The 26,706-nt window shown below is 44.2% G+C and overlaps 1 long non-coding RNA gene across 1 annotated transcript; it reads left to right on the top strand.

The window, feature by feature from the left end:
• Window positions 1-8,780: 8,780 nt before the first annotated feature.
• On the top strand, window positions 8,781-13,346 carry LOC126282186 (uncharacterized). The gene is made up of 3 exons (XR_007551344.1): window positions 8,781-8,860; window positions 8,963-9,049; window positions 13,099-13,346. It is a non-coding gene; the product is annotated as an uncharacterized LOC126282186 (long non-coding RNA).
• Window positions 13,347-26,706: the final 13,360 nt, after the last annotated feature.

The raw sequence follows: 26,706 nt of genomic DNA, 5'->3' as shown, positions 1-26,706 counted from the left end.
AACCTATCTTTATGTTACCGAAATTCGGTATAAGATGTTCTGTTTAACGGAACTATTTTAATTTTCAGTATAACACTATGCATATGACGCCACGGTGATCTCACAGGAGGAACGTGATAAAGACTAAAAGGGTGGAAGCCGCACCGCCATGAAAAAGGAAGGAGGATGTAAGCAGCTTCAGTTGTGCCACGATCATGTTGGAGCTGGCTTTCTGCACGTACAAGAAATAGTACCACCATTATCAGGTAGAAACGTGGGTGCTAACATGAGCGAATAGATCTGAAATTCATTAATGTAAGGTCATGAGCAGCTGGACTCAGAAAACCTACCTACAAGAGTTGGACAAAACCTTTGAAACACCGCGACAAATGCATTCTGGAACATAAATGGAGATGCTGTCGAAGATTGCAGATTGACCTGTGGTATTTTAGCGAGAACGGCACATCCACAATGTCCGCAATACAGTGGAAGTGTCAGTCTTGATTAGGGAAGTGTTCTGTGTAGTTTTGATTGCATTGTGTCGGAGCTAGGTGAATTCGAACGGGAGCAAATTGTTGGTGCTCATATGGTGGTTGCTTCCGTAACGAAGTATTTGGTGTTTCAAGAAGCATCGTATCGAAGATTTATGCAGTGTACAAGTAAAGCGGAAAATTATCATCCACTGGGCCACAATGCGGACGAGAGTGAATGTTGAGTGATCGTGACAGACGCTAATTGAAGAGGCTTGTGATGAAAAACAAGAGGACGAGAGCTGCAAAAGCCACTGCAGAACTGAATGTCGCTCTCCTGACTCTGTCAGAAGCAAAACAACGTGAAGGCAGCTCTGTAAGCTGCGAATTGCAAGGCGAAGTGGAATCCCGAAACCATTCATCACTGATTCAAATGGCCACAGCTGGAAAACATGGTGCCGAAGCCATACAACCTAGACCGTGAAGCAAGGGAAGAATATTATTTTGTCGAATGAGTCGTATTTCAGACACCGGCGTAGCACTCTGGAAAACGGCGATTCAAATGTCCGTGTGACTATGTAGCTTTAGGCTTTCCGTGAGTTTTCCAAATGAGTTAGGGAACATTCATAGATAGATTGTTTCAAAAGTATGCACCCGATTTTCTTGTCCATTATTTCACAGTCACAACTTTACCTCACGTTTATTGAACTCGTCCTGGAGAAGAAATCAAATTCACACACGTCCCAAAACTGGAACAAGTGTTTCAGAAGTTGGCCATCTTCATAATATCCCATTGATGCTATTCGAGAGACGTATTGTACATAATTTCTCAGAAAGAGAATTAAAAACTAATTGAAAGCATGGACAACTATAGCGAGCATGTAAACACAGGGGACATGCAGTCTGCCATGCCAACAAAATGATAGGTCGGCATAAACATGTTCAGCGGACAGCAATTAATGAGTCACTTTTATACAGACTCCTATCAATAAATGAAGCAGAAATGGCAACAGCGTATCATATTATACCGAACTCGTTTGAAAATCCTCTTCGCGTTGTGAACTGCTCCGCACGCAGCAATACTCGTAACAACCAAGTCCGCATCTGTGACTACCTGGACCTCAGACAGCAGCGCGTCCACCTCTCCAGTAGACTCAAGTCGAACATGCTCGCAGGCCAGACACGCCGTCCACTCTCTCAGATCTGCAGAGATTTTCTCAAACTTATTACGACACAGTTGGAGAAGGATAGGTACGAGCAATGTCCTTGTGATGTAACAGGTTGCTGTAAGCGGATGCACGTTATTAGGCTATAACTTCTGCACCATTCGCCACTGGGAAAGGATAGCAGACGACTCAGGAGTCCAGCTTCAGGAAATTTAAATATGTCTCACTTATCATTTCCAACGTTCTCGTACAGTACCACCGCGTGTACCAGCATATACCGCGATACAGCAGTCCAAGCAACCTTTTCTTATGCTTCTTCCTTAATTACAATGGTAATGTTGATCGTACGGCTTACTGGTCAGGAGACACCGTCAGGTGCTGTTCGGCTGCCAGGTGCAAGTCTTTCTGTTAGACCCTACATCGCCGTCTTTTCTGCTTCTGATGATGGGATGAATGATGAGAACCTCCCCCCCTCTCCCTCCCCCCCCCCCTCCCGCCACACACACACACACACACACACACACACACACACACACACACACACGCAGGAGTGCGCATACACACACACACACACACACACACACACACACACACACACACACACACACCGGAGAAAATTCCTGACCAGGGAGGGATTCGAATTCTGGGCTACATGATCTAGACGGAGGGATGCTAACGACAATTATTTTTGTCTCTTTATTTTGTTCTCATTATTGGGTCTGGGAAATCGAAAACACTCGCACTTCTTGAGGGCGGCTTTGACTTCCCATTGAACGGAAATGAAATGGATACCATTTCAAAGGTAGCGACCGTCTAGAATTGAACTGCTGGGCGATTTTGTTGCTTTGTGGCCCATCAGTCCACCGATACAATCCGCGGTAGCCACTGGACACTCTGTTTTCACTCATGTCAGTTTATACGTGGAGATTTGTCTTGAATCGAGGTACTTCTTTACACAAGAACACGTTAAAAGCCTATTGCGAGCTCTACCTCAGAGAATGATTGTCCCACTTACTGGGAACCCACGGTTTAGGAACAGCCATCTACTTTCGTTACAAGAATTGTCAGGTGACCAATTATTTCAACGTACACCTTGCAAAATAACGACTGAAAAATCATAGAAATTTGAGGTCAAGGGGAGGTTTAGCAATAGTCTTTCTTCCAGATAACGAATGATACACAAAATGGGGTAAATGATAGCGACATCATAAGTACCCTCCACAAAACACCGTAATGTATAGTTGTGGATGTGGATTTTAGACCTCTAGAAACTCAATCGAAACACCTGTCACACACACGTATTAAGCAAAGCACTATAGCAGGGCGGGCATCGGATTAGGGAAGGAAGGGGAAGAAAATCGGACGTGCCCTTTCAAAGGAACCATCCCGGCACTTGCCTGGAGTGATTTAGGGAAATCACAGAATACCCAAATCAGGATGGCCGGACACGGGATTGAACCGTCGTGCTCCCGAATGCGAGTCCAGTGTGCTAACCACTGCGGCACCTCTCTCGGTGGAATGCCCTATGTCTCTATATAATTGGAGAACAATAGCATCATCTGACAGAATCCAGCAGCTTGCGGCAATGAACTGTGCAAGGCGAGGAAGGTCGCCCGGTGTTCTCGTTATTATTTTGGTGCGGGCGCAACTGTCGACTGCACGAGCACGTGCGTATAAGGCGACAGCTCTGTGGCCCGTCCGCCCCCCCCCCCCCCCCCTACCTCCACAGACTTCTGTCAATAACGAAATTATTTTGTTCGAAGTAATTACCACTCATTACGACACTTAAGTTTCAAATGGTTCAAATGGTTCTGAGCACTATGGGACGTAACTTCTGAGGTCATCAGTCCCCTAGAACTTAGAACTACTTAAACCGAACTAACCTAAGGACATCACACACATCAATGCCCGAGGAAGGATTCGAACCTGCGTCGCGCTGTTCCAAACTGTAGCGCCTAGAACCGCTCTCGGCCACCCCGGCCGGCAACTTGTGTCAGATTTGGCATAAAGGTGCTTAACAATTTCCACTGTGATGGTGGAAAAACGTTGCGTCCTGTGACGTCACCCTCGAGCTCGGCGACGCTTCAAGCAGCGATTTGTGATCAAGCGCGTGGAAAACGCCACGGCTCTGGAATTCAAGTGTCACAAAATCTCACCGCAGTGCTCCCCGATGCCACCACGGAAAGTCGTCATAGACGCTCTTTTCTACATTTCAGTCCTTCTTTTGAAGTATCTGCGAACAAGGTCAGAAACCGCGACGTCCAGCATTTAAATAGCCAATAAGAGGCCACAGGGGTGGTATAAAGGGCGTTGGAGAAACCAACCTTTCCATGGAGTGTTGGTCCACATATATTTAGAAAACGACAGTTCGCAGTACGGTAGGAAATAGTAAGACGTTCTTCGGAACCTGTGACGCTGCTGACAGACTGGGGCGTTTCAACCCTTCGCTACGGACACTGTGGGGCTGTATCCCCATCGAATGTCATCGCGCACGTTCGGAGCGCAGTGCGACCAGAGTACTGGTTGGAAGCGCTAGGAGCCGCTCGAAACCATTTGAAAAATTTGAAGGTGACTGGAAGCAGCTAAAGATGCTCATGCTATTTCAATGCTCCTGTTTTGTATTGTAATGTGGCGTGATCACAGGAAGGATGGAGGGGGTGTGGAGAGGGGGGGGAGAGAGGGGGTGGCGACGTTGATACATGAAGGGTGAATAAAACGGCGAACGGTCTCTCTAGATCCCAGAATATCGCAAAAACTCGGCGCTATCCGCCTACCTTTAATGAGAATTTGAAAAGTGCGCTTGTAGAGACAAAATACGTGACGACGTGCTAGGCGCTAGCAGACCGACGACCGCTTTTACACTCGCCGATTCCACCTGGGCTGCTGCCAGGCGCAAGAACAGCATTGTAGCGGCGAAAGGGCAGCAGTGTAGCTCGTCTGCAGGCGCCTAGCAATCTCGTCACGGGTTCTGTCTGTGTAAGTGCAATTCTCAGTAAAGGTGGGCGAGTGCCACCGAGCCTTTTGTCAGCATGGGGGGTCTTAGAGGGCCACTTTGCCGTTTTATTGACGTATTTTTCAAAGCCACAATTCCCTCCCCTCCCCCCCCCACCCTGGCCCCCTCTCCGCCAATGATCACGTCATACGAGGACCCAAAATAGGGGAGCTGAGAAAGGATAAGCACAATTAGCTGCTTCTGCCGACCTTCAAATTTCGTCGAATGGTTCTGACCACTCCCTTGTGGTTCCAGAAACAGAAACAGAGGTCGCAGTGCGCTCCAAGCGATTGCTATCACCGTCGATGGCATGCATCCCCACAGTGTCCTCAGAGAAGGGCTCTAACTCCCGTGGGTGTCAGCAGAGAAAAAAAAAATGGTTCAAATGGCTCTGAGCACTACGGGACATAACTTCTGAGGTCATCAGTCCCCTAGAAGTTACAACTACTTACACCTAACTAACCTAAGGACATCACGCATCAATGCCCGAGGCAATATTCGAACCTGCGACCGTAGCGGTCGCGCGGTTCCAGACTGTAGGGCCTAGAACCGCTCGGCCGTGTTAGCAGTGACGAAGCTTGCGAAGAACGCCTTCCTGTTGGTCGCAGCACTGTGAAGTGTCGTTTTGGCCGCGAAATATGTGGGAATTAACGTCTCGAAGAAAGGGATGATTTCATTGAGGTTCATTGTGCGACTCTCTGCGGCCTTTTCGTGCTGATTCTGACCGGCAGAGTGATTGGAATGTTTTCCTCGACCAGTGATAAGAAAACCGAGTGACCTTAACGCTGGGCGTCACGATTCTGACCTCCATCACAGAGGCGTCAAGAAGAGGGTAAGAGGTGACATAACGACCTTCCGATCGAGTCACACGTTCTTGGTGGCACTGGGCACAATTGTAAAATGTGGTGCGTGTGTGACTTCATTAACCTACCATACACGTCACATGAACTTCTGAACTGTGGCCTTTATAATTCTGTTGCTCAGTGTATACTAGAGCTGTGGATCGGCGTAGTGGGCAGCATAACCGGTAGACAGCGAGATGGCCGCCAGCCGTCCGAGGCGGAACTCGTCACTGAGCATGAGGCCCGCGACCGCGGCCGGCCACATCGATTTACGCGCTGTGTCGGTGTTCTGGGAGACCTGTTGAGAGGCGTTGGACGGCGGCCAGTGGCGGCTGCCCTGCCAGCCTGCCACGTGCAATTATCCGGCGCCTGGCCCCGGCTGGCGCTATCTGGCCGTCTCCGGCCGTAGTCGTTAGACCGGCCATGCCAGCCAGATGGCCGCTCCGGCAAAAGGCCGGCCCTGTCAGTGATCACTCGGCCGTCACCGGCGGTAGCTCACTGCGTACTACATCAGAGCTCCCTGCGCCCACAACAAGCGTAAACTGTTAATTACCTTAAGTAACCAGAAATACGCACGTTAAAGGTCTGTACGACCATTTCTTGAACAGTGTTCAGGTATTTTATGTCAGTCCGACGCACAATGTCGAGAGATTTGGATGACAACCAAAAGTATTAAAAACAGTTTTATTCCCAGTCGCAAGCTATGCTTGATGTCAACGTTTCGGTCAACAGGTAGACAGTGCTGTTCTGGCTCTAGAGGATGTGGTTTTCACTAGCCTTCCAGAACTGAGCATACAATTGTTCTTTAGCTTCTGCTGAGGTGATTTTCTTTTTCGGTACTGCTAGAGGAATGATCTTTGACAGAGTCAAGTACTTTTCACCAAATACTTCTTATTTTATAAAAAAAGGAGAATTTCCTGCAGCTACGTGGATAGAAATTTAAAGAAAGGCTAAAAACGTTTTTCGTATTTAGTGTCCCCTGTATAATATAGAAACTCTGACACTGAGGAAGAGAGGCAGAGTTTTTGAAATGTGGACATGGCGGAGGATAGAAATAATAAGTTGGGTGGATAGACTGAAATGTGAACGGGTACTCAGAAGAGTAGGAGAGTAAAGGCAATTACTAGATGTAATAAAAAGATGGAAACCTAACTGTGTTGCATACACGTCAAGAATGAAGGAGGGGCTATAAAAACTGTCTGAAGAGGGTATGTGGGAGGAAAGACGAGGTGAGAGGGGAAGAGATTTCAAATCCCGGATGATGTGTTGGAGTGCAGCATATACATCGGCATTGGGAAGGGAGCAATGGATGTCATGAATTGGAGATGCAAAAGACCTGTTAATATAGCAGAAAACTGGTGATGATGGTCAAGTGGAATACTTGAGAAGGGAATTCCAGTTACTTCATTTGCCTGACAACCAAGAGAAACCGTCCAAAAACCATGGTTAGAATCTGGAGACTATTTTCAATTTTATTCTGCTATGTTTTGTCCCAGACAAAAAATATGAAAACCTAGATGTTTGTTAAAGTGAATTTATATATCCATATACAAAGACGATGACTTCCTCAGTACGTAAAGAGTACCTACGTCGCAGCTGCTGAGGTGAATTATGCAGAGCTCTTGAGGTAACACCGCACAAGTCCTGGGATGGTTGCTTTCAAAGGATACGGCCGATTTCTTTCCCCATCCTTCCCCTGACCGATGGAACCGATGACCTTGCTGTTTGGTCCCCTCCCACAAATCAGCAAACCAATCAATCTTGAGGTAACCGACGGGATTCTCAGTGGCCGCTGCGCGCCCTTTGTCAGAAGTTAAGCTATTTCCGTTTTTCACAAACGCTTTTCTCTGTATTGGCAGTCTGCATTTTATATCCTCTTTGCCTCTGCCATCATGAGTTATTTTGGTGCCAAATTGCTAAGCATATCATTTTATAAACTAATTTCTTCAAAATCCGCTGATATGACACTCCATTCGCTTATATTTACACTTTATTGTAATTCATGATATAGCCTATTTTCAAGAAACTACCAATTCCATCCAAGTCTTTTGCTACCTCTGATGGAAATATGAAATATGCTATCATCAGAAAAATTTAATCTTTTTCATTGTAGCCACTGAACGTAAATCCCTTTTACTTTGGCGCTTGCTTTATACACTGATCGAATAACCAGGACGAGAGACCGTAAACCTCTCTCACTTTCTTGTCGAGTGTTGCCTCCGTCTGAAATCTTCAGACTTCCGTAACTTCAGTCCGCTCTCTGTACAAGTTATGATAACATTGCGCTCTCTCTATTTTACACCTGACTGGTTCAGAATTCTACTTTTCTCAGAAAAAATGATCGATCAACGTCAAGACTGGTGGACTTCGTCGCCACTAAGTGGATTAAAATTCGCGAATTATATAGCGCGCCGCCCTATAGCGAAATGCTTTCTCATACGGTGAGAATACCAATCAATGTACAGTGCCTAAGGCGTATACGATACGTGATTTAAGCTTTCGCAGTGTGTTTGATCATGTCAATAAGCTGTGATAAACAAGATTTTAATGTTGTTACTGGGTAGCTGTCTCATCACCCTATGTTTTCTTTTCATTTCTTTTTCAGTGATCAGTATGAAACAGATCCCCGTTAGACTGATTTAACTGAAGTACTACAGTTTATTTGTAACCAAACAATGTATTCCAGATGTTACGTTAGAGAGAGTGCTGAGTATTGTTTGGCTGTGTGAAGATGTCTGAGTGCCTGTGAGTTAAACGCGACAGAGTTAATCGAACTTTTAATAAGGGCACTGAAGCGATACTTATCGAGAAAAAAAACTGTTTTGCATTTCGTATTTAACGCACCTCGTACATAAACACGCTGGATCTACCCAATAAACATTAAAATATATGTGGCTTAGTGCGGAAAGACCCTACTTAATTATAATTTATTACTAGAAAAAGAATGCGTGCAGTAGTGACGATAATTTGAATGCTGTGCCCTCCTTCTCAATTCAGTCGTCATTATTTTTATCATTTGTGACGTACTGGAATAAACGCGGTTCGGAAATATAAAATTTGTGCAGTGAAGCCACTGACGAGGCAGCCACGTCGCTTCCATACAGCCGGGGTAATAGGTCTCGTCCCTATTAGTACGCGGACAGCGGACAAGGCAGCTGAGAAACTCGTGACGACTTTCAGTGCTGCCGGAAAATTTGAAATAAAAGAGGGAGGAGTGTAGAGGGGAAGAGGGGAGTCCGTCTGCTTGCAGCGGCCGAGCGGACGCACTTGGGCAGCGGCGCGGCATGCATTAGCAGCTGCAATTAGCGGCTGGGTGAGGGGCGCTCTGGCGCATTGTCGTCGGCGGCGGCGGCAGCGGAGGGCCGGCGCGCACAGGCTGCCTGGCTGGCCCGCGAAACCCGGTCTAAAAAGGTAAGCGTACACCCAGCAGGTCGCCTGCTTTGCTCACTTTTCACGCGGCTGTAGTACGTACTTGCAGCAAATAGTTTGATGCATTTGTCATGCATTTTACAGGAACGGAGGATACAAGATGGCGCATGTTGACTGCCACACGAGACCGCCAACCGCTAATGACGGGCGTTATAGCAACTGACTAAGCCGGTAAACTAGTAGTCTGCTCGTACTCACACTTTAACGAAATAAAATCGCAACACCAAAAGATAATTGATGTATGGTGATGAAATTTCGGGAACGCATTTGTCTAGGCAACATATTTCAGTGATTAACATCGCAATATCGCAGGTTAATGTAACCGCGAGACACGCCATTCCAAATGCGAAATGCGGTGTAACCGCAAACGTGCATGCATTGCGTTGTACGGGTGCCGGTTGCCAGTTGTTTGGGATGCAGTTCCGTGCCTGTCGCACTTGGTCGCACGATTAATGTCGCTTGTGGATGATGCTGGAATTGTCATCCGATGGCGTTCCGTATGTGCGCGATCGGGACAGATCTGGTGATCGAGCAGGCGAAAGCAACATGTCGACGCCGTGTAGATCAGGTTAGGTTACAACAGCGGTGTGTGGGCGAGCGTTATCCTGTTGGGAAACACCCCCTCGGATGCTGTACATGAAAGGCACCATAAAAGGTCGACTCACCAGAGTGACATAGAGCCACGTTCTCGTCCGGAGGCCTGTCCCCTTGCCACCGTACTTTCGTGTGACCACCGCTGCCATCTCTCACGTACAGTGGCTACATTCCTGCCAAGTCTTTCTGCAGTATCGCGGAAGGAACATCCAGCTTCTCGTAACCGTATTAAAAAACCTAGTTCGAACTACGTGAGGAATTGATAGTGGCGTCTTTGTTGCCTTCGAGGCATTCTTGACTAACATCAACTCACCACGTCCAGTGTGAAAGGTAACTAAATATTAAGACCGTCACAGCGCGTATTTAAATCAAACCTGATTTGCATCCTCATTGTAGCGCTAATAGCTCAACTCTTACGCGATAATGGAAAAATTTGAGTTCATCATTTGCCAGATGTAGAAACACGCCTACCAATTTTCGTTCATGATGCACATCTCCTATTTGGTGTTGCGATTTTTTTCCGTCACTGTCTTTTCCTTTCTCTAATCGATGTGGAAGTTAGATTAGGTTACAAAACGAACAACTTATAGACAGTCTAGAGTTTGTAGACGACCTAGTTATTTTTTCTGATTCAGAGGAAACAGGCAATAAACAGACAGACTTGCTAGTAGAACAAGCTCAAGAATTAGGCTTATAGATCTCCTTTGAGGAAGATAAGCTTATAACAAATGTTAAGGCAAGCTGTAAGATAATGAAAATTGAATATGGAAAAATTGTGAAAAGCAACAAATTCTAGCACCTAGGAGTAGTTATTGAACAAGACATTTTGAACAAAAAGCCGTTGCAGCAAGATTCAGTAAGATGAAAACAGTGCGTATATAATTTGAAAGCTTACGCACTAGTCTACAGTGATTCGCCCAGAAGCACGTTAAGCAGCAGAACTGTTACCTCTAACCACATAGCCTATGTTGGAAGCACTGGAAATCACCGAAAGAAAACTGCTAGAAAAAAATTAGGGACCAGTGAAAGAGCAAACACAATAAGGAAGATATCATACTAGTCACCACATGTTGAAAAAACTATAGATATGATTAGGAAAAGAAGGATAGCTTTCTATGGCCACATCCAAAGGATGAATCCTAACAGAATGACGAAAAAAGTGTGCACTTTCTTCGGTAAAATAAAACTAGATAAGACATGGTTCAGAAATGATGGGTCATCCAAGGCCTCTAAATTACTTCACAGCATATTGAAGAATGACTGCCACTCAGAAAGGAATATAAGATCCCAAAGGTTTCCACGAAAATTTCAACAAGTAGGCTGGAACCACTTGGACACGAGCAGGAAGAGAGGTATACGGAGAAATGGTGAGAGAAATGTGGAAGAAAAAAAGGAGAAACAGTCCAAAAAACCATAGTCCATAGTGGCTCATACGTGACATATTAATAATAATAATTTTTAACACAATATAGCATACATCGCAGTTATGGAGAAAAAGAAAGTACGAACATCGATATTGCCTTGCCAGGTGATAGCAGAATCTTTGAAAAAATAACTTGAAAAACTTGACAGATACTAAGAAATGAAAACCGAACTCGAGCGACTCTGTCGTAAAGCACTGAAGGAGGTCCCAGTGGTTCTTGGCGCACTGGAGCAGTGTCGGAAGATTTTAGTGATCACTTGAAATCCATTGGCGATGAGGAAGTATCCAGCCGCCACCAACAAAAAGCCACGTTACTGTAGTCTGCACGAATAATCTAATGATCTGCCGAAACATCAGGTAGTGCTACACCCTTGGAAAATGCCCGACAAGTGATAAAGGACGATATCCACCATAGTGATATCATCTGCTGTGTTTACTGTTATGATAATGTAATAATAACAATCATTTTGGTACATTCGTGACGAAATTTTAATGGAAGTATGCTAAGAATTTGTGATAAGGTGAATATTTACGTACTGATACATTCCAGCGCGTTTTGTGAAATTATCGCAGTGAAGTCATTATAGTTATTATTTATTCCTTGTGGTCACTGTTAGACCTCCTGCAATTGTAGTGGGATCGATTATAAAAACATCAAAACATAACACAGACTTGCACCAAGCACTTTTTATGAATGCTACTTTCTGCGACACACACTGTGTCGTTAACAATGTCAGCTGAAAAAATATTTCATCAACATTTAAAAGAATGGCCGTTGAGGTATACACACAGTGATTACCAATATTATTATTTTTATTGTTTCCTTCCAAAGACGCATAAGCCTTTGTAGTGGTACTGGTAAAAGTGTTTGGTGCAAGATAACAAGAAAAAAAAGAAAAACGACACTCTCAACCAGTACGCGAAAATTTATAGTCTGCCTCGTTAGGTGGTTGCGCTAACATTACTGCTCAACTACAGCCCTCGCACCGCGATCTCCAGCACTTTCGTGAAACTTTTAACTTCGAAAACGCTTAAGCCACACAACGTGCTAGAACAGCATATTACGTAACATCTAAGTATGAACTACAGTCGTCCGAAAGATGAGCTAAGTCAGTGACCTGCTGGCTGTATGATTCACTTATAAGGCACCAAGAACGGTTTTGCATCTAGTCCGACGGCTGCACTGTGTTACCGTTGTTGCCTTCAGTCATATAACTGGTTTGTTTCAGGCCTCCACTCTAGCGAGGAACACAAGCCCAAACCATGTGCATTTGCAGTACCTTGTTGTCTTTCTGACTTTGAGAATGATCGATTCACTGGCAATATGGACGTGAGAGCATCATAGTGACAGATCGCACAAGACAATTTTATGCGGAATGAGTGGTGACTAGAAACCCTTAGGCTAAGAGTGTGTCAAAAAGCGTTGGGACGGGCTGTTCCAAAGAGGCCACGCCACGAGAAGATCTAAAAGGGAAACGTTGCGACGAGCTGTTCCAGAGGGGCCACGCCACGAGAAGATCGTAAAATTGCTCGACTGTGTTTGACACACACGTGGATAGCAACAGTAACCGAGGTTATAGCCAGAGTTTCACCACGAACCGTCAGGAGGACATTACTGGAAAGTGGATAGAGATGTGGAGTTTCCACGCGTCGTTTATCGACGACACCGTTCCACAAAGTACGAGAGATTTGGATAGTGTAAGCCATAGTCGGCTGGAGCATTGTGTGCTACTAGGGGGCAATAAGTCTGGGTTCTGTTTACGGCTGTCAGAGGTAGGCCATCGCGTTCGTAGGCGACATGGTGTGAGGTCGCAGGAAGCGGTGAATCTCGAGAGCCGTACCTCTCCAGTTCCTACAATGAACTTTCTATGAAGCTGAATGATGGAATGGTCATGTTGGGAGCTACTGGATATGATAAAACGACTAAATTAGCAGTTCCACCATAATGTGGATTGACTGGTAAACCGTGTTGTCTTATCGTTCTTAACCAAGGTAGCAAATGACATATATCAGAAAGACGCATTGCCCCAGACTGCAGATCACACCGCAAACGGTATCAGGACTGTACAGATCCTTGACTGACCTACCGGATCCTCAGATTTGTGACCTGTGGAGCATCTCTGGGATGCGATGGGGAGACTTATGAGGGTAGTGATAAAGTTTTAATTTAATGACTTTCATTACGATTTTTTTCTGTTTACAGGTAACTGGTTGCTGTCCTGGTACACTTTGAAATTCATCGACACAGCACCGTATCGACCTGCCAGAGGCCCAAAAGAAAATGGCGCGGCCTCTTGAACTTTGACCAAGGCTTCCTTACAACAGTGGTACTGTACTTTGGCACGAAGATCCCAATGTGTACCAGGGCTGTAGACACGTACCTAAAAAGAATAAAATAAATAACTGTTAACTGATAGTTTATGACTACCTTCGTATCTTCAAAGCAGTTCCAAGCCAACTATTTTCAGGACTTTACCCAAAAGACGATTCAGAAGTGGTAAAAGTTTCCTCAGAATGACATTTCGAGGGAGTTATTGATGACGGGCATCAGCTCTGAATGGAGTGAAAGTTTATTTATCTAATACCGTCAATGTCACGAAGAACTGATCAAGCAATCAAGCAAATGATACAATAAGAAACCTACGACACAAGCGGGTATCGATTCTTCAGTTACATAAAAATGACTTTGTATAAATACGTGTTCATAATAACTTTTTATTTCATCCTAAAATATTCCTAGTCTGCATAAGATGATTAAATTTGAGTAATTTTACTTAGGACTGACGAAGAAACATAGACAAATCTACATTATTATTGTTTTTATGTCGTCTATAGAATGTTCTCGATCATTAAAGGAAAGAGTTTCCTTTTACTATTACTATTAATAAGTGCTACAGTTTTTTTATAAATAACAGAAGCATGTTTTATATAAGCTCGACGTGGTATTGACGCGATGATTTATATCTTTACGCTGTGTATTTTTTGAAATTACATCCTTTTCTTTAGAAATTACGTTTCCTAACTATATATATTTACAGCAAAATTGAAACTCATTATTTAGTTCAGGTTTTATTCGAAAACTGTTGATTTGTAACGTGAAATACACCTGAACTACATATACACCTGAACTACATATTGAAAGTTTCAATTTTGCTGTAAAGACTGTTTCCTTTAAGTAACAAACAGAAGGATAACTACCTCGAACAAACAAGCTCCATAGGTTACATGACCTGTTATATACAGGGTGTTACAAAAAGGTACGGCCAAAACGTTCAGGAAACATTCCTCACACACAAATAAAGAAAAAATGTTATGTGGACATGTGTCCGGAAACGCTTAGTTTCCATGTTAGAGCTCAGTTTAGTTTCGTCAGTATGTACTGTACTTCCCCGATTCACCGCCATGATTTCATACGGGATTCTCTACCTGTGCTGCTAGAACATGTGCCTTTACAATTACGACACAACATGTGGTTCATGCACGATGGAGCTCCTGCACATTTCAGTCGAAGTGTTCGTACGCTTCTCAACAGCAGATTCGGTGACCGATGGATTGGTAGAGGCGGACCAATTCCGTGGCCTCCACGCTCTCCTGACCTGAACCCCCTTGACTTTCATTTATGGGGGCATTTGAAAGCTCTTGTCTACGCAACCCCAGTACCAAATGTAGAGACTCTACGTGCTCGTATTGTGGACGGCTGTGATACAATACGCCATTCTCCAGGGCTGCATAAGCGCATCAGGGATTCCATGCGGCGGAGGGTAGATGCATGTATCCTCGCTAACGGAGGAGATTTTGAACATTTCCTGTAACAAGGCGTTTGAAGTCACGCTGGTACGTTCTGTTACTGTGTGTTTCCATTCCACGATTAATGTGATTTGAAGAGAAGTAATAAAATGAGCTCTAACATGGAAAGTAAGCGTTTCCGTGATTTAAAGAGAAGCAATAAAATGAGCTCTAACATGGAAAGTAAGCGTTTCCGGACAGATAACATATTTTCTTTCTTTGTGTGTGAGGAATGTTTCCTGAAAGTTTGGCCGTACCTTTTTGTAACACCCTGCATACTGTTACTCGATTTCCAGACGGCTCACTGCTTCCGTTTTCTAGGGGAATTCAGTGACACTGATCGGATATGCAAACAAAGCGTTCGAAATGCAACACACACAACATAAGATAGTGTAGTTACGAACTTAAATGGCCAAAGCAAAAACTGTTGAAATGTCTGTGAATTGATAAGGGACCAAACTGCGAACGTCATCGGTCACTAGTCTTACACACTACTTAAACTAACTTGACTAACTTACGCTAAGGACAACACAAGACCCATGACTGAGGGAGGATTCGAACCTCCGACGGGCAGCCGGGCAGCCGCACAGAATGTGTCAACACGCCCTTGACCGCGCGGGTTTGCCGCGCGGCAGACCAAAGCGAAGGAGTCCACACTTACTTGAGACAGTCTACGGTAGCCTACGGTAGTTTTACAGCTCTAAGTGTACTTCGGGATGGTAAAGTGTCAACGAACATGTGGAATGAAACCCTTCAGAATTACGCAGCTGCCCAAAAGGTGATAAAGAGTCGAAATGGATGGTGGTTGCTCACCAAATTTGCTAAAGTGAGCGAAAATACCCTGGGCTGTCAGATATCTGGAGCTTCCCGCAAGCCGGGTATTAAATGTGGCGCGGAATGGGGCTGAGGACAGGACAGAGGCTGCGGCGACGTCAGGCAGGGGAGACGCTGGGCGCCGCGGCCCGCCTCGCCACGACAAATTGGCGGTTGCGCGCCGTTGCCCGGACTACGGCCGCGTGGGCGCGCATCAGGCAGCCAGCGAATCACCGGAGATTTCATTTCTGGCGGGCCGCGTCCGTCTCTGGCGCCGGCGCTAAGCGCGCCGACAGCCAGTGGCGCGAGGCGTCGCGACGCCGGCAGACGAGAGGAGGGGCAGAGTGGCGCCGGCTGCCGGCTGCAGGCTCGCTTCCTTTTTGTGTGCCCACAGCTGACGGACTGGCAATAAAAAGCGTGCTCCGCAGAAGTTGCCGAGTTGCTTTCTGAAGGATTTTTCCCGAGTCCCGTTTTATTTTTTTCCGTGCGGCGAAGACCCGCACCCGGGCCGTCTGTGGCAGGAGAGTGCGGTCGAGACTTGGCGGTTTCAGGAGGTGTTACTACGGACGAAACGCCGTCTGGCTTTCCTCCTCTTGGCCAACTGTCACTGTCAATTTTCCTCTGTGGACGTACTACATGTACCACCACCCACAAAGGAAGCGACATTTGCCCAGCAGCGGAGCAGGCGGGAACTAGTTTAAAAGGTCAGATGCAGTAGCTGGCATTTGTAGATAGAGACATGCGCATTGGTGAGAGAGAATCTGCACTCCGTGAGAATAAACGTGTTCGTAAGACTTTTCTGTAGCTATCTGTCTGGAGCGTAGCCTTGTGCAGAAGTGAAATGTGGGTATTGAAAGTTGACACAATAGACAATAGAATCGTTAATTTGATAATGGAGGCAACGATGTCGTGAGGGTGAAAATTAAAGGGTTCACTAGAGTTAGGAGATCCAGTTGCAATTGTTATGCAGAAATGGAGATTCTTCCACAGGTTACACTAGCTTGGAGGGCAGCGTCAAACCAGTTTTGTGACTGAAGACCACGACAAAAATAGATCTCTCCACGTATATAGCGTGTTGCTACGACATAGGACAACAAAAATGTTCTAATTGTGCTGACATTCTGTGCCACTAGCAGGAAGGCATGCTTTCACCGAGCGTCAGTATTGCAACGGTCATTCTGTATCAAAACCGAGGGGACAAAACTAGCTCATCTGAGGCGCTTAGCAGTTTCAGTCAATTTCAGTACACATGTGTACCTCACAGTCTGGGAAAGTAAGTCGCACGTGGTCAAGGTACTCCTAGCACCTGTATTATACTTGAAAGTTGTGGGGAGGGTTAAACAGAACTCAGGTACACGTGAGAAATTTCTACCATCTCGATAGATATGATTTACTCTCTGGAAAGAAAATATTTAGGAATAAGACGTAGACTACCTAGTACCCATACGTGAGCGGTGTGGACTTGGGGAGGGTGAGGTAAAAATAACCGAAAATCATCAGTACTAACAGTGCAGCCACAGTTTTCCGGATGATTGGACTGATTTGTAACATTACTGACGACAAATACCCTAGGTATGGGTTACCGTAGGGAGGGGAATGCTTGGAGGATTTTCAAATAAACTTAATATACATAAGAAGTACTCTCTATAATACTTGCTGTAGGACTGTATTTACGACTTTAAAAACATATAAATTATGTGGATTTCGCTTTCCTCTACTGACAGATTTCATTCCACACGCAGCTGTCACTGCCGCAGTATTCGAACGTGCGGAAACTCTCGTTCGAGAGGTGATCGACAGACCACAGTCGAACACCTTGCTGCACAACTTCACGTCTTTGTTGGTAGCGCTGACACTTTCGTCCACCAACTAGGGTACTCAAACTTGGTTCCTCGCCACCTGTCAGAAGACCATAAGGAGCAACTAAGGACCACCTTGCGCAGGAAGCAGTGCATGAATGGTGGAGAGGTTCCTGATGCAGAAAGACCTCGGCTCAGACGTCGAGCAGCAGAGTGGTACGACGCAGGTGCACAGGCACTGACAGTAACGTGACGCAGGGCCTCAAGATTGTGCTGGAAAATAGAGTTTTGTCCCCAAAAGAGTGGGCAGTAACACGATGCATTGGAGTCCTTGATAAAAACAAGTTGCTTTCAGAAAAAAATGTGTTAAGACACTTATTGAACGGCCCTTGTAATCTCTTGTTACTGTGGGCTTCAGTCTGAAGACTGGTTTGATGCATCTCACCAAGCTAGCCTGTCCTGTACAGCCATCTCCATCTCTGCTTAAGAACTGCAACCTACAGGCCATAAATGTCCAAGACTTTTGCTAATGACATTCACAAAATTATCCAGCAGTGGTAATTAGAATATAAATTTTGATATTACGCTGTTTGCTACAATGGTTTGCTCCAAATCCACGGGCGTGAAATTTATATTCTCGTGACCAATATCATATAACTGCACAATTATATGAATGTTATCAGCACATGTCTATGGAACGACATAAAAACGAGTATATATGAAACGCTACTGAAGTCTGATAACTGAATAAAAGTATACGCTATTTAGTTCGAAAGTCATCACATGGGAAACAACTATTGTTAGAGTTATATGTGTGCTGACGCTTCCTGGTGAAGCTAGAATGTTTTATTATTGGTCCCTGGGAGGCAGCAGGGTGTAGGGACTCTGTGGCATTCGTATGGCATGTCTGATCCAATCGTATGCTCCATCTGAAAGGTCGTAGACAGAGTGAAATTAACATTGTCGATGTGCTTGTATAAAATATTTCTCGAGTTTAAGAAATTCGTTCTTTAGGTTTTCTATCTGAAAATCACTGTACCAGCTTACTGTGTTAGGTAGTACGAGATGCAGCACAGCTGGTTAGGTGTCTCTCATGAAAGTCGTCAGGCGCTTCTTCTCTGGTGTTGCGTCAGATATTTGTAATTTCTTTTCTTTTCTTTTTTGGTATGCGTAGTTGCAATCGGCCCAAATATACAGCCCGTCCAATATTTCATGCAGCGCACGAAAAGCGTCAGTTTGTGTGTCTTTACAATCGAAATTATTTTTAAAGTGGAATATCATATTCGCATTCAACAGAGTGGCCCCGTATCAGTCTAATGTAGAGTTGCTCTCTAGCAAACCTATGGTTCGGTAGTAAATGCTAAGTAAATTACATTATGTAAGTAAGAAAAACTCTTTTATTGCGTAAGGTCTGCGCTCTTACAAAACCAAAGCAATTACTTTTGATGTAAGTAGGATTTTCATGGACAAACTCCACACGGAGTGGCTGCGCGGTATGAGGCGCCATTTCACGGACTGTGTGGCCCCTCCCGCCGGAGGTTCAAGTCCTTCCTCGGGCATGGGTGTGTGTGCTGTCCTTAGCGTAAGTTAGTCTAAGGTAGTTTAAGTAGTGTGTAAGTCTAGGGACCGATGACCTCAGTAGTTTGTCCCCTTAGGAATTCACAAATATTAGAACATGGACAAACGTAAATAAAATCTATTTAACTATTAGTATTATTTTGTAATCAATATAACGTTCATTACGATCACAAGAGTTTTTTTGTTAATATTGGTAAGTGCGGTACACTACAAAAATTTTATATAGGCTCGACGAAGTACTATAACGGTGTTTGATGCGCTTTGTTTTGTGATTTTTTATTTGTTTTGCATTTATTTTGATGATAGTGCGTCTTAAAGCGCTACATGATAGATATAAATTGTTTTTTTCTTTATTTTGTTTTTACTACAACATTGCTCTGAACTAACGGTTGACAATTTCAATTCTGCTGTAACAGAGACGAGGATGACTATTTGGAACAAAGATGTGCCGTGGATAACGCTCGCCCTTAATGTACAGTTCAGTGCTTCCAGTTTATAGAGAAATTTAGTAAGATACTGACTGCATACGTGAACAATTCAATGAGGTAGCAAGCGACAGATATACAACACACGTAACGTACAAGTAACGCGATTACCATCTTAGTTGGCCACAACTACTACGAAAAATCCGGTAGTGTACGCTTGCTTTTGATGAACTACGGCAGTTTTACAACTCTAGTCTCGTGCGATGTTCATTTTATCGATATGTGTCAACACGGAGATCTGAACAAGAAAAATAACAGGAACCAAATGGTTCAAATGACTCTGAGCACTATGGGACTTGACATCTCAGGTCATCAGTCCCCTAGAACTTCGAACTACTTAAACCTAACTAACCTAAGGACATCACCCACATCCATTCCCGAGGCACGATTCGAACCTGCGTCCGTAGCGGTCGCGCGGTTCCAGACTGAAGTGCCTAGAACCGCTCGGTCACCAGCGGCCGGCTAACAGGAACTCTAGCAGTTACTGAGTACCCCGCCTCGGTTGCTGGCCTGCACATCGCTGCTTGCTACCGCCATGCAGCAGCGCTAGTCAGTCGCTGCGGTAATAGATGGCGACCAGCTGCACTCCCAAAACATCGTCGAGGTATTGGCGCACTACACAGAAAACGTTTAAAGCTTCAGCAGCAGATTATCGATGGAACATAAACACCGCATCGAAAAACAGCCACTGCGAAGAAAAACGAAAGTAAATTGTTCGGGGCGACACGGCGGAAAACATAAAAGTGTAGGAAGAGAAACGATAGTCTCTGGCCGAGACGTAGGCGTCGGCCTCGCTTCAACCTCTCAGGTGGAAACGGCTGCCGGCGGCGCTGCCGAAATCCCTGCCAGTAAACAGGCGGTCGGACGCTCGCCCTGTATTATTCACAGCCCGATTTATTCCGATCGGTTTTCACGGTCCGGGACAGCGCGTTCCACGGCGCAGATCCCCGATACGGCCGGCCAGAGCGAGGGAAAGCGGTGGACCGACTGCCTCGCGACGTGAGACCTCTGCACCGTCGCAGGAGACTACCAGGCGGCTGCCGCCACCCGTAAAACACGTCGGGGGTCCGTCGCTACGGCGCCCCTTTATTAGTTGTAATCATGACTTCTTCCCATGCGATAAACTTGATTAAGCTAAACTAATTAATAGATATGTGCAGATTGAAGCGACGACCTCATCTCACCTCTGCTTGCGCACCTTCATCACTATCATAGTGAAGTCCTTGAGAGCTCTGGAAATAGGTGATGCGGCCAGGTTGGAACATTATGGAGGAAGATTGATGACGGTGAACTAAAGACGTAGAATTGTTACATACGTCGCAGCGTTTGTGTGCGGTCTGGCATTGTCATTGTCAACGGGAAGGTGCCCCATGTGTGGGTGGCCAGACACACGACCACAGCACACTCTTTCTCACTCACTCACACAGTTACATTGCACATCGCCATGTTACACTTTACAATTAGGAGACCTCCAGTGGTAGTTGGTTGCAACTTGCATTAGCGAAGCGGAAAGTTGACCGAGTAACATGGGTGACATGTACACTCTAAGATTAAAAAAGGGACGCACATGAGGGACTTACCCGAAAGGGAGGGAAATAGGTAGCTGTGGTGTACAATGATTACAATTTCAGAAACGTTTAATGATTTGTTCAAGAAAAGGGGCTACCAAAATTGAAAAAATTAATAAGGCGTTGTTCCACGCGTGGCCCTTATGGGAGAAGTTATTCGGCTTGGCACTGATTGACAGACTTTTCGTACGTCCACCTAATGTATATTGTGCCAGATTCTGTCCAACTGGCGAGTTAGGTCGTCAGAATCCCAAGACATTTGTAAGGCCCTGCCCATAATGCTCCAAACTTTCTCAGTCGGGGAAAGATCCGGCGACCTTGCTGATGAAGGTTGACAAGCACGATGAGAAGAAGTAGAAACTCTCGCCATGTGAGGGCGGGCATTATCTTGCTGAAATACAAGCCCAGGATGACTTGCTATTAAGGAGAACAAATTGGGACGTAGAATATGCTCGACGAACCGTTGTCGACGGGTGCGGTAGATGACAGCTGAAAGGAGTCCAGCTATGAAAAGAAATGGTATCCCACACCGACAGTCCTGGTTGTCGGGCGGGCCGTATGGCGGGCGACATTCAGGTTGGCGTAACCGTGGCTGATGGTCTGGGATGCCATGCGTCATAGAGCAACATTTTCATCTAATGATTTCCGTCCTATCCGGATAATTCCTTCGTGGTGCGTTTTTTTTTCTTTTTTTTTAAAGAGCGTAATACCTTAACTGAGATTGAGAATGGAATAAAAAACTCAGTGCCATTTCTTTTCAGCACGCCACAGTACACAATCCGCTAACCACTGTCCAGGAAATTTCAATCTGCACACGCCTGTGTACTATGTCTAAGATTTCGTATCTAATTCCGATGAACCATGTACTAGCTACATGTTGGAGGCAGAATACTGGTCGAATATCCTTCTTCGAAAGGATGTTATCTGAATGTACTTAGCAGCGTTCAGAAAACGCTAAATTCTTGTGACTGGCAGGATATATGTCGGCTTAATGCATCGACTCAACAAGTACAAAACTCTAGACATTTTATATTCCTCAGGTTTATATTTCTTTAGCTACCACTAAATAAATTGTTAACCTTCATTACAATTTGATTCACGCACAATTTTAAGTAAAAACCTAGTTGGGAAAGCAAAGTGCTCAAATAATTCTCCGAGTTCCCCAGTCGTACCTATGCTATGGAAAAACTTGTTTCATATTGTCTCTATATATCTTGTTTTATTCTTCATGTATCACTAAATTACCAGTTTTTGTGGACTGAAAAGAGGTAATGAACTGAAGACATCAAAGACGATGTTGAGTTTCACCGACAATTGGACCGTACAAAAAGGCACTTCGTTTGCAGTTAGTTTCATCAAAACTTCAAAAAGCGTAATTTACGTCAATGTTTGGCAGCGCAACTGGAACAGATAATCACTAGGCCATAGCAAGCGTTTTAATCCGTCCAAAATAACACAGACTCAAAGGTGATTAATAATTATCTGTTAATTATCAGTTTTAATTTCTAGTGCAAAACGCCAGAATACATCAATCGCAGGTCTTAAATTTTGTGCAATGTAATGAGCGAACCTGTATTAAAAAATTTCAGAATAACGTATAAAATTGCTTTTTATTTAAATTAATAGTACAGTGTGTTTTATTTACGGCAAAATCGCTGTTGGGACTGCGACAGGTGGCTGGTCAGGTTTAGCAAAGCAGACGATTTAGGAGCGGTCTTGGGAATACGTTTTAGAAAGTCGCTGCACCGGTTAGCACTTTAGACTGGTACATAATGTAATACTGTGACAAACAAAAACACCTATAGCCGTGCTTATGATTTCAATTTATTTTGTCGCTATCAGTTTCAACTTCCCAAAGACCTCCTGCTAAAAGAATGGACATACAAAAGCTTAAAGTAATATTTGTTGTTACAGTCTAATGTCGCACTTGTCTTTGTAATGATTACTGGTTATATTAAAAATTTTTGAATAACTTCAGATCTGGACAGACGAGTAAAAGACATGGCAGATTCGATCTTATATACCTTACTTGAAACACTCACCACGATAAATGTAAAAATGTCTACGATACCCATTGTAGATGCAGAACAATCCGTCGGGTTTATGTCCAGTCCGCAACCTTGACAATTCAGTAACGAATAATCAATTCACAGTCAGCGAGCATGTTAGGAATTGTCATTCTGTATTTGTAGTGCATAAAGATGAAAAGTAAATTTGTTAAAACAAAACAGTTACGAAGTTAAAATAAAATTACTGTCAGTGTAAAAAGATTAAAAGTAGAATGGAGTATACTGTCGCAGTTCACATTTTTAATGTGTTTCTTTTGCGAACATTCCGCCAGAGAGCGTTCCCTTCTCGTAACCTGCGAATAGGCACAGAGTGCAGCGCACTTCCTCCGCTCGCCTGTCCTTGTCACCGCCCACACGCTTTGCCTTTACAATTCCTGGCTTCGTAAACCACCCACATTAGTGACACATTAGAGCTGCTCACAGCACATAAATCTGACAGCTTGCTTTGCAACTAGAATGGGTGTCGTGTACAGTTTACATTTATGATAAGTGTGTGTTACAATAGGTACGTAAGATCAAACTAACAACGTATTTTATTGGTTTTTACAGATATGAAGATGTTCACAGTTTGAATGAGGCCTTAAATATCATAATTACAAAACCGACAATACTCTGAAATACAAAATATTATATTAATAATCCGGGGTGGCGGATATAGAGGAGTTGAAGAAAAATATGGAAGCACCGCAAAAAAAGCGTGCCTCAACATATATGCAGATGCTACCCAAGCCTACAGGTTGTGTTCGACCACGGACGGCTCCTCAGCAACATGCTCAGTGAGTTACGTGTCAGCTGTGGTAAGAACAGTGCTGTGACCTGTGGTGAGTACATTATGTCGGAGCTCAGTGATTTCGAACGTGAGCAAATTGCTGGTGGTTGCTTCTATAACAAAGGTATCGGAAATTTATTACGCGTACAGGGAAAGCGGAAGAATATCATGCTTTTTAAGTCACAATGTGGACGAAAGTCTGTGACGAGTGATCGTGGCAGATGATCATTGAAGTGTATTTTGATGAAAAATAACAGGAAGACAGCTGCAAAATTCAGTGCGGAACTGAATGCCGCCCTCGCGAACCCTGTCAACACCGAAACGACATGGAGCGAATTCTAGAAAGAGGAACTGCACGGCGAGTTGGATTTCCAAATGTATTCTTCAGTCATGCAAACACACTTAACGGGAAAGGGTTATACTGACGCCAAAAAACCTGGACCATGGAGCAATGGATGAATGTCATCTCATTTCGCACTGTTTACAATTACTGGCAGAGTTTTGCGTCCAAAGAATGAAACATGGCTCGGGCTGGGCGATTATTTGTGCAGCCATGTCAGCTGTTACAATGTTTTCTTTCTTTCTGACACATCGCGTTTTATGGCACAATCATAACTAGTTTCGGCCTACAATGGTCATCTTCAGACGCGTTGGTCGGCATTTGCTGAACATCTGTTCATGCGTTGTCCTTGGTTTAACCAAGCATGAACATTTGTTTACCAAATGTCGCCCGTACCGTTGAAAGAGGGCCATTGTCGATCGAAACCAGTTGCGAATGCGTCGTTAAAAGGGGTTCTGTCAAAAATAAGCAAAACTCTGTAGTAACTCGGTCACCCGCACGCTTAACTGAATGTTCTGTTTCCCCAAGAAGACACTTAACAGTTTTCAGCGTCTTACGCGACATTTTGCACACGACCGAGTCCTGTCACTTCTCACGCATCCCGAAAGCGCGGCGAACGCATAAGCGGAAGTGTTGCAGCTGTGGCAGGCCAATCCAAATGACGTCCTTAGTCCCCTAATAATGATGATCGAGTGCAGGGTGCTTCACTGTGACTCCAAGAAAAAGGGACAAAGCGAGCAGCGGGGATATGTGCACTCGCCAGAGCTGAAAAACACGAATATACGCAACCAAAGTGATGCTGTGCTTTTTCGGAACTGCCATGGAGTGGTGCTGACAGATTATGCTTGTAAGACGCAAACTGTTACAGAGAGCATACTGTGGTATCTCCTGCCCTGGTTACGTGAGCCTGTGAAAACTGCGTCCCCAGAAGCACTCTGAGGCGCTGTTTTATTCCGCAACAACACCACAACTCATTCTACAGCGGATACAGTCACACATCGTGCTTCTATGAGCTACCAAATTGTGCCTCACTCCCTGTGCTCTCGTAACACCCCTATTCCTGGTATGAAGAAAGTATTCTGTTGCAGGCATTTCTTGAATGATGGCGAGATCATTGTATACATGTAATGTTTTCTTGACAGCGAAAATTCATAATTAAGCTACCAAGGTCTGCAATGAAGCAGAGGTAGAATGCTGTACCATCCCGTCTTTTCCGCCGTACAAAACACGGTGAGTTACGTGGGGATCGTACTGGAAAATATTAATATACCTATTCTGGTCTGTTAGTGATCATATCCTATACAGCAAATAGATACGTGTTTTTTTTCATAAGGAGTGTCCAGACTCGCTGCTGTGTGATAATAATTTTCATTTCTTTCACTGTCACTACAGATCTGTTTCGGCTCAATTGTCACTATCGAGTGAACTGCCGGACAATGTGGGTGACCCTACTTTGGTAATATGTCTTTATGTTATAGTCGAACATTGAACATTTATCCTTACTTACGTACATACAGCCTACGTGGATTGACATACATATAATATCTTTGGTAACTGCATTTTGATTGTCGTTCTACATTTGCTGGATTAAGGTAGTTATGACAGAAATTTGACAGCTTCAGAACTACGATGGAATGTGTTTACGAAGTATAAGCACTGTTACACAGATGAGATACATACTATTTTTTTGCGCGTGTACTTATGGTTGTTGTTTTACGTTCATAGTAGTTCACGCTTCTGGCGACCGTAGATGCCACTAATTTAGAGGTGTTTTCTGGGTAGGAGTTTATTACTTGACCAGTGTGCTTTTGTTAACTGTTGTTTGCGATAATTTTTCGTAAATTGTGACATTCTCGAACTAATTGTATTAACTCACTGCCGTATGTTTCCAGGGTGTGTGTGTATGAGCAACGGTGTTAACGCTTGATTTTGGTCTACGCCATCTTTGGCTGTGCACTGTCCTTTGAATTTATTCGTCTTTAATCTGAATTTAAAAAAATGATGTTTAAGATCCGTCTATTCGTTATATGTCTTGTCCTTGGTTTCTTATATACGTATAAATTTCAAGTTCCTCAAGAATGTTCATGGTTGCACCCTTCGCAATTTAATGGAGTAGCTGCAATGTATGTTCAGTTGTATCTGCCGTGTGTCGACTATGTTGTACGCAGACAAAAAAATTTTGATTGGTTTTATTCGCTATTCCGAATGTGTTCTTTAAACCGTGTGAGAAGTTTCTTCAGATCTGGCCTATGTAGATATTATTACAGTTGTTACATGTGATTATGTATATAGCACGGCTAGGTTAGATTGGTGGTCTTGTGTTACGTGATCGTAATTTCTGTTTCACGTCGTTAGTGGTTCGAAAAGCTAGCTGTATATCTGTTAGGTCTGAATAATGTGTTAACTTAGTTCGAGATTGGACCCATATAAGCAGTTGCTATGTATTTTATTTTTTTATTGTTCGTATTTCCTTATGTACTGTGTTGGGGTTGGGAGTCATGTAATTATTGTATAATTTAGTAACAATATTAGTTTGCGTTATTTACTGAAGTGTGTCTGTCTATTTCTGAACTGTATGCTTCTAAGGTAGATTTTGCGGTCTCA

The sequence above is a fragment of the Schistocerca gregaria genome, chromosome 7 (genome assembly GCF_023897955.1).
Source record: "Schistocerca gregaria isolate iqSchGreg1 chromosome 7, iqSchGreg1.2, whole genome shotgun sequence".
In the NCBI taxonomy this organism is placed as follows: domain Eukaryota; kingdom Metazoa; phylum Arthropoda; class Insecta; order Orthoptera; family Acrididae; genus Schistocerca; species Schistocerca gregaria.
Note: the sequence above shows the minus strand (reverse complement) of the source record. Positions and strands in the feature narration are given on the sequence as shown.